This window comes from Nomascus leucogenys, chromosome 14 (assembly GCF_006542625.1).
Source record: "Nomascus leucogenys isolate Asia chromosome 14, Asia_NLE_v1, whole genome shotgun sequence".
NCBI classification, from domain to species: domain Eukaryota; kingdom Metazoa; phylum Chordata; class Mammalia; order Primates; family Hylobatidae; genus Nomascus; species Nomascus leucogenys.
The window spans coordinates 38,647,620-38,656,228 of record NC_044394.1 but is presented as its reverse complement, the minus strand read 5'-3'; the positions used below and the strand labels follow the sequence as shown (position 1 = coordinate 38,656,228).

Here is an 8,609-nt window from a genome sequence, read left to right as displayed (position 1 = left end):
CGTGATCCACCTGCCTCAGCCTCCCAAAGTGCTGGGATTACAGGCATGAGTCACCGCACTCAGCCTATTTTTTTTAAAGTTTTTTTTTTTTTTTGAGATGGTATCTCGCTCTTGTTGCCCAGGCTGGAGTGCAATGGCAAGATCTCTGCTCACTGCAACCTCTGCCTCCGGGGTTCGAGAGATTCTCCCGCCTCAGCCTTCCGAATCGCTGGAATTACGGGAGCCCGCCACCACGCCCAGATAATTTTTTGTATTTTTAGTAGAGATGGGGTTTCACCATGTTGGCCAGGCTGGTGACGAACTCCTGACCTCAGGTGATCTACCCGCCTCAGCCTCCCAAACTGGTTAGATTACACGCATGAGCCACCACGCCTGACCCTAAAAGTATTTTTTTTATAGAGATGGGGTCTCCCTCTGTTGCCCAGGCTGGTCTCAAACCCCTGATCTCAAGTTACTGCCTGCCTTAGCTGCCCAAGTAGCAGGGATTACAGACACAAGCCACCACCACCAGCTCTCTTTAGGAACATCTTAGTTTCAAGTGTTGGCAATTATGGATAAAGCCGCTATAAACATATGCTTGCAGGCTTGTGTGGACATAGGTTTTCAACTCATTTGGGTAGACACCAAGAGCTGCATTCCAGCCTGGGCAACAAGAGCGAAACTCTGTCTCAAAAAAAAAAAAAAGAAAGAAAGAACAGAAATTAGGCCAGGCATGATGGCTTGCGCCTATAATCCCAGCACTTTGGGAGGCCAAGGCAGGCAGATCACTTGAGGTCAGGAGTTCAAGACCAGTCTGGCCAACATGGCAAAACCCTGTCTCTACTAAAAATAAAAAAATTAGCCAGGCGTGGTGGCGCATGCCTGTAATCCCAGCTACTCAGGAGGCTGAGGCCCAAGAATCACTTGAACTCAGGAGGCAGAGGTTGCAGTGAGCCCAGACTGTGCCACTGCACTCCAGCCTGGGTGATGAAGTGAAACTCTGTCAAAACAGAAATTATTCTCTCGCAGTTCTGGAGGCTCAAAGTCAGGAATCAAACTGTTGAAGCCTCGAAGGGGGATCCTTCCTTGACTCCTCCAGCGTCTGGAGGCTACTGGCCATCCTGGTGTTACTAAAACACCAGGGGTTCCATCTAGGGCCTGCTGCTCACGTCACAGAAAAAGCCAATCACTGAAACAACGATTATTGCCAAGGAAGAAGGCCTTAATCAGGTGCTGCTGCTGAGGGGATGGGAGGGATTCATCCCAGGAATGCAGGGGGTGGTTCAACGTAAGAAAATCAATTAACGTAGTGTACCACATTAGTAGAACAAAGAGAAAAAAAGTCATTCCAGCTGACACAGAAAGAGCATCTAAGAAATTCTAACATTTCATCATTAAAACATAGAGAAAACTATGAAACGAGGGGATTTGCCTCAACATTATAAAAGATATTTGTGAAAAACCCGCAGCTATCATCATACTTAAGGGTGAAAGACTAAAAGCTTTCCCCCTAAGTTCAGGAACGAGACACAGAGGTTCACTTTTACCACTGCTAGTCTGCTAGTCAATTTGGTTTTTTTTGTTTGTCACCCAGGCTGGAGTGCAGTGGTGCGATCTTGGCTCACTGCAGCCTCTGCCTCACGGGTGCAAGCAATTCTTCTGCCTCAGCCTCCCCAGTAGCTGGGGATTACAGGTGTGCACCACCACGCCCGGCCAATCTTTGTATTTTTAGTAGAGACGAGGTTTCACAATGTTGACCAGGATGGTCTTGATCTCCCGACCTGGTGATCCACCCGCCTTGGCCTCCCAAAGTGCTAGGATGACAGGCGTGAGCCACCGTGCCCAGTCCAGTTGTGTTTTTATACACTAGCAAGGAACAATTCGAAAATGTAATTAAGAAAACCGCTGGGCGTGATGGCTCACGCCTGTAGTCCCACGCCTTTGAGAGGCTGAGGCGGGTGGAACCCTTGAGCCCAGGAGTTCAAGACCATCCTGGGCAATGTGGTGAAACCCCCTCCCTACAAAAAAATACAAAAAATTAGCCAAGTGTGATGGCATGTGCCTATAATCCCAGCTACTCAGGAGGCTGACGTGGGAGGATCACCTGAGCCCTGGAGGTCAAGGCTGCAGTGAGCTGTCAGGTCATGCATCATTGCACTCCAGCCTGAAAAAGGAGTGAAATTCTGCAACATGTTACAACATGAATGAACCTTGAAAATGTCATTGTAAGTGAAATAAGCCAGATACAAAAGGACAATATTGCGTGTTTCCACTTACAGAGGTACCTACGAGAATCAAATTCATAGAGACAGAAAGTAGAATAGTGGTTAAAAGGGTCTGGGCAGAGGGAGGAAAGGGAAGTTTGTTTTATGGGTAGAGTTTCAGTTTGGGATGTTGAAAAAGTTCTGGAGATAAATAATGGTGATGGTTACATGCCAATGGCTACATGAATGTACTTAATGCCACTGAATTGTATATGTGAAAAATGGTGGGGCCGGGTGCGGTGGCTCATGCCTGTAATCCCAGCACTTTGGGAGGCCGAGGCGGGCAGATCACGAGGTCAGGAGATCGAGACCATCCTGGCTAACATGGTGAAACCCCGTCTCTACTAAAAATACAAAAAATTAGCCGGGCATAGTGGCGGGCACCTGTAGTCCCAGCTACTCGGGAGGCTGAGGCAAGAGAATGGCGTGAACCTGGGAGGCGGAGCTTGCAGTGAGCCGAGATTACACCACTGCACTCCAGCCTGGGCGACAGAGCGAGACGCCGTCTCAAAAAAAAAAAAAAAAAAAAAAGGTGAAAATGGTAAATTTTGTATCTATTTTATACCATCCCCCCTAAAAAAAATTGTTAAGAGTCAAGATCTCACTGTCTCCCAGGCTGGGGTGCAGTGGGGTGATTGATCAAAGCTCACTGCAGCTTTCAACTCAGCCAGCTTCCCTGACTCAAACGATCATCCCACTTCAGCCTCCCGAGTAGCTGGGACTACAGACGGTACCATCACGCCCAGCTCATTGTTGATTTTTGCCCCCCCTTGGTAGAGACGGGATTCCGCTATATTGCCTAGGCTGGTGACGACCTCATAGAACAAAGGATCCTCCCTCCTGGGCCTGGGCGTGGGCTCGCAAAACGCTGGGATTCCCGGATTACAGGCGGGCGCACCACACCAGGAGCAAACACTTCCCGCTTTAAAAATTCAGTTTGTGATTGGCTGTCATTCAGTATTATGCTAATTAAGCATGCCTGTTTTTTAAACTTCTTAAAACAATTTTTAAAATTACGTTTCCACCTAAAACGTTACAATTTGTCAAGTGATAATATTCGAAAAGATGTTATTGCCAAACTATTTTCCTATTTGTTTCCTAATGGCATTGGAAATAGCGAAAGTATCTCGCCATCAGTTAAAAGTTTGCAGGGCCGGGCGCGGTGGCTCACGCTTGTAATCCCAGCACTTTGGGAGGCCGAGGCGGGCGGATCACGAGGTCAGGAGATCGAGACCACGGTGAAACCCCGTCTCTACTAAAAATACAAAAAAATTAACCAGGCGTGGTGGCGGGCGCCTGTAGTCCCAGCTACTCGGAGAGGCTGAGGCAGGAGAATGGCGTGAACCCGGGAGGCGGAGCTTGCAGTGAGCCGAGATTGCGCCACTGCACTCCAGCCTGGGTGACAGAGAGAGACTCCGTCTCAAAAAAAAAAAAAAAAAAAAAAAAAAAAAAAAAAAGTTTGCGGCCGATGTAGACCCAGCAGAGGCTGCGAGCACAAAGTTAAGACTATACTTTCAGAGATTACTTATGTGGTTTATTACTAGAGGGGTTTTTCTGAACATGTAGAGTAGTGGAAGCTATAATGGAAGAGGTGTAGTGTTCTCTTCTGAGCGTTAAGGCGGTTATTGGTGTTACTTTCGTGCAACATGTTGTTAGCTATTGATTGTTGTTCTCTTCGATTTGGAGAGTAAGGAGAGAACACAGTCTGAGTGGTTTTCCTTCTTAGTGGTTCAACGATAGAGATTGGTGTGTTTGGTTGCGTTTGGCATGCTACGAGAAAGTTCTTCGCTTTGTTATATTACCTCTTTTTGCATTTTCTGCCTTTGTCGCTGCCTCTCGACGTCGTTGCCCGCCAGCCCGCCACCCCACCCCCAGACCGGGTCTCGAGGTCACTTGTCCTGTCTGGCACCCAGGCTGGAGTGCAATGGCGCAATCTTGGCTCATAGCAACATCTGCCTCCCGGGCTTAAGCGAGTCTCCTGCCTAAGCTCTCGCGAGTAGCCGGGATTACAGGTGCACGCCACACCCGGCTTTTTTTTTTTTTTTTTTTTTTTTGTAGAAACGGGGTGTCACCGTGTTAGCCGGGTTGGTCTCGAACTCCTGATCTCAGGTGATCTGCCCGCCTCGGCCTCCCAAAGTGCTGGGATTACAGGCGTCAACCACTGTGCCCAATCTTATTTTTTTTAGAGACAGGGTCTTCCCATATTGCCCAGGCTGGTCTCAAGCTCGTAAACTCAAGGGATTGGCCTCCCAAAGTGCTGGGATTACAGGCGTGAGCCACCGCGCTCGGCCAGTGAAGACATACTATTTATTTATTTTATTTTTATTTTTGAGACTGAGTTTCCCTCTTGTTGCCCAGGCTGGAGTGCAAGGGCGCAACCTCAACTCACCACAACCTCCGCCTCCCAGGTTCAAGTGATTCTCCTGCCTCAGCCTCCACAATCACAGCTCACTGCAGCCTCGACCTCCCAGGCTCAAGCAATCCTCCCACCTCGGCCTCCAGAGTAGCTTGGACTACAGGTGCCCACCACTATGTCTGGCTAATTATTTGTATTTTTAGTAGAGATGGGTTTTCGCCATGTTACCAAGGCTGGTCTTGAACTCCTGGACTCAAGCGATCCTCCTGCCTTGGCCTACCAAAGTCCTGGGATTACAGGTGTGAGCCACTGTGCCTGACTGAGAACTATAAGAAATAAGTTTGTGTTATTTTTAAGCCACAAAGTCTGTGTATTTTGTTATGGAGCCCAAGGAAAGACAAACAGCTTCTTCTAAAGCTAAACATACTCTTTCCATATGATCAGAACTTGTGCCTCTTGGTGTCTACCCAAATGAGTTGAAAATGTATGTCCACACAAAAACCTGCACACCTATGTTTATAGCAGCTTTATCTATAATTGCCAAAACTTGGAACTAAGATGTTCCTAAATAGAGCCAGCGGCTGTGGCTTGTGTCTGTAATCCCTGCTACTTGGGCAGCTGAGGCAGACAGTCACTTGAGATCAGCAGTTTGAGACCAGTCTGGGCAACAAAGTGAGACCCCATCTCTATAAAAAATACTTTTAGGGCTGGGTGGCTCCCAAAGTGCTGGGATTACAGGCGTGAGCCACTACGCCCAGCCACGCGGTGGCTCACACCTGTAATCCCAGCACTTTTTTTTTTTTTTTTGAGGAGTCTTGCTGTGTCGCCCAGGCTGGAATGCAGTGGTGCAATCTTGGCTCACTGCAGCCTCCGCCTCTCAAGTTCAAGCAGTGTGGAGTGCAATGGCACAATCTGGACTCAGCGCAACCTACACCTCCCGGGTCCAAGCGATTCTCTTGCCTCAACCTCCCGAGTAGCTGGGACTACAGGCGTGCGGCACCACACCTGGGTAATTTTTGTATGTTTAGTAGAGATGAGTTTTCACCATGTTGGCCAGGCTGGTCTCGAACTCCTGACCTCAGGTGATCCATCAGTCTTGGCCTCCTAAAGTGCTGGGATTACACGCGTGAGCCACCATGTCCAGTCCAAACTTAATTCTATTTCCAACTTTAATTCCTCTTTGCATATGAGGTGACATATTTACAATTTCCAGGGATTCAGATGTGGACAGCACAGGGGGCCCATTTCTCTGCCCACCACATCCACATACATTGATTTCTCTGGAGTCATTTTACTTGGATAAACGAATGACAATTAGTATATTCTACTCATTGAATACATTTGTCTTTTGGGACACTGCTAGCTTTCTCTTTAAGAAAGTGCAGAGTAGCAAACACAAAAGTGAGCTGCGGGATGGCAGAAAAAATGGATTTATTCACCCATATAGCAGAAAATTCTGGCTCCAAAGAGATTTCAACTCAGTTTGCTAATGCAATGCTTAATAATACTTCAGAGCGGCCGGGCGCGGTGGCTCACGCCCGTAATCCCAGCACTTTGGGAGGCCAAGGTGAGCGGATCACCTGAGGTCAGGAGTTTGAGACCAGCCTGGCCAACATGGTGAAACCTCGTCTCTACTAAAAATACAAAAATCAGCTGGGCATGGTGGCAGGTGCCTGTAATCCCAGCTACTTGGGAGGCTGAGGCAGGAAAATTGCTTGACCCTGGGAGTCGGATGTTACAGTGAGCTGAGGTTGCGAGAGTGAGACTCCGTCTCAAAAAAAAAAAAAAAAAAAGAGAAAAACCCCATAGGCATCTGATATGCAAAATTAAAATGTTCACGTCAAATATGTGTGAGTGTTTCATATGAACTCATCTTGGCACATCGTAATTATCTATTTTGGAAATTTCAGTTGCTGCATGTGGGTAGCTCACACTGGCTGTCTTAATCAGTCAATTCAATATCACATCACAATGCAAGATACCCACCATTGTCTTCTCTTTCTCCTTGGTTATGTGTGTGATAATTTCCCACAGGTTCTGTGTATCGTCCTAACATTGTGGGACCATAACATTAACCCATATTTAACGAACACATCTAAACTCAAACCAATAATTTATCATCGTAGTAAAAATATACAACCAAAATGATGAGACGGCTTTCCCAGGGAAAAGCGCTGCGCGCACAATCATTCTCTAGGAGACTTCATATTTCTTTAGTGCAATTCTCTGGGAACAATGAGAGTGCTCTCTCTTTGCTCCTCCTCTAGTACCTACTTTTCATGTGCAAAGGTATAGACCCTATTGGGAAATAATGCCTAAAACCACCAACCCCTTGATGGTTTGCTCATAACACTATAAATGAAACTGTTTTCCAAATAATATTAACATCCATCTTTGTCTATCACCATTGCATCAACGTTTGTGTTATCCTATAAAATTTAGAAGGCCTAGAAGGATGTTTTTGCTTTTTGCAATATAAAAAATGGCCCACGCCAGGTGCAGTGGCTCACATCTGTAATCCCAGCACTTTGGGAGGCCAAGGCGGGCAGATCACGAGGTCAGGAGATCGAGACCATCCTGACTAACACGGTGAAACCCCCTCTCTCCTAAAAATACAAAAAAAATTAGCCAGGCGTGGTGACGGGTGCCTGTAGTCCCAGCTACTTGGGAGGCTGAGGCAAGAGAATGGCATGAACCAGGGAGGTGGAGCTTGTGGTGAGCCAAGATCGCGCCACTGCACTCTAGCCTGGGTGACAGAGCAAGACTCCATTTCAAAAAAAAAAAAAAAATGGCCTAACACAGACATAGATGATATAGACATGGATAGATAGGGGGTTGTATTTTGAAATTTGTATTTTGAGGCCGGGCGCGGTGGCTCACGCCTGTAATCCTAGCACTTTGGGAGGCCGAGGCGGGCGGATCACGAGGTCAGGAGATCGAGACCATCCTAGCTAACACGGTGAAACCCCGTTTCTACTAAAAATACAAAAAATTAGCCGGGCGAGGTGGCGGCCGCCTGCAGTCCCAGCTACGCGGGAGGCTGAGGCAGGAGAATGGCGTGAACCCCGGGGGGCGGAGCCAGCAGTGAGCTGAGATAGCGCCACTGCACTCCAGCCTGGGCGACAGCGAGACTCCGTCTCAAAAAAAAAAAAAAAAAAAAAAAAGAAATTTGTATTTTGAAATTCTAAGGGACTTATTTCACTTCAAATTTGAAATTATACTGGTTTTATTTTTTATTTATTTATTTTTTTGAGACAGAGTCTCACTCTGTCGCCCAGGCTCACAATCTCTGCTCACAGCAAGCTCCGCCTCCCGGATTCACGCCATTCTGCCTCAGCCTCCCGAGTAGCTGGGACTACAGGCGCCTGCCACTACGCTTGGCTAATTTTTGTATTTTTAGTAGAGACAGGGTTTCATTGTGTTAGCCAGGATGGTCTCGATCTCCCGACCTCATGATCCGCCCGCCTCAGCCTCCCAAAGTGCTCGGATTACAGGCATGAGCCACCGCGCCTGGCCTATACTGGTTTTAAATGTAACAAATGATAAACCTTATAGAATGACAACACAATTGAACATGTTATAAAGGCACAGGGTATATCAAATGATGAACCAATCATTTCGTGTTGAGGTTAGTAGTGTTTTTTTGTTTTTTTTTCCCTGAGACTTCAATTCTCAGTAATGAGAACAGTTTTTATACAGAGGGGCCCTAACACCACCACATACTGGGGCTGTTCTCAGACTCTGAGGCTCTGCCCACATCAACCCAGGATGAGAATTTTATTCCTCATACTGTTCTTGGTACTTGTTTGTATCCCATAGTATCCCCCCAAAAGATCATTTTTTATGCTGTTTGTTCTCTTACATTTAATACATGTATCAAAAAGTTATCTTCGTTTTTAAAATACAATTGTATGCTATCTTTTAATCTATGTCCCTATAGAATTATCTTGATCCATTTACTTTTGTTGTTACAGGCAGATCAGGATAAACTTCCTCTCTCTGGAATAAAT

At 46.8% G+C, this 8,609-nt stretch overlaps 1 non-coding gene across 1 annotated transcript; it reads left to right on the top strand.

Annotated features, from left to right (window-relative positions):
• Positions 1 to 3,745: 3,745 nt before the first annotated feature.
• On the top strand, positions 3,746 to 3,957 carry LOC115838510. Its single transcript, XR_004033526.1, has one exon. It is a non-coding gene; the product is annotated as a small nucleolar RNA U3 (small nucleolar RNA).
• The last annotated feature ends 4,652 nt before the right edge of the window (positions 3,958 to 8,609 follow it).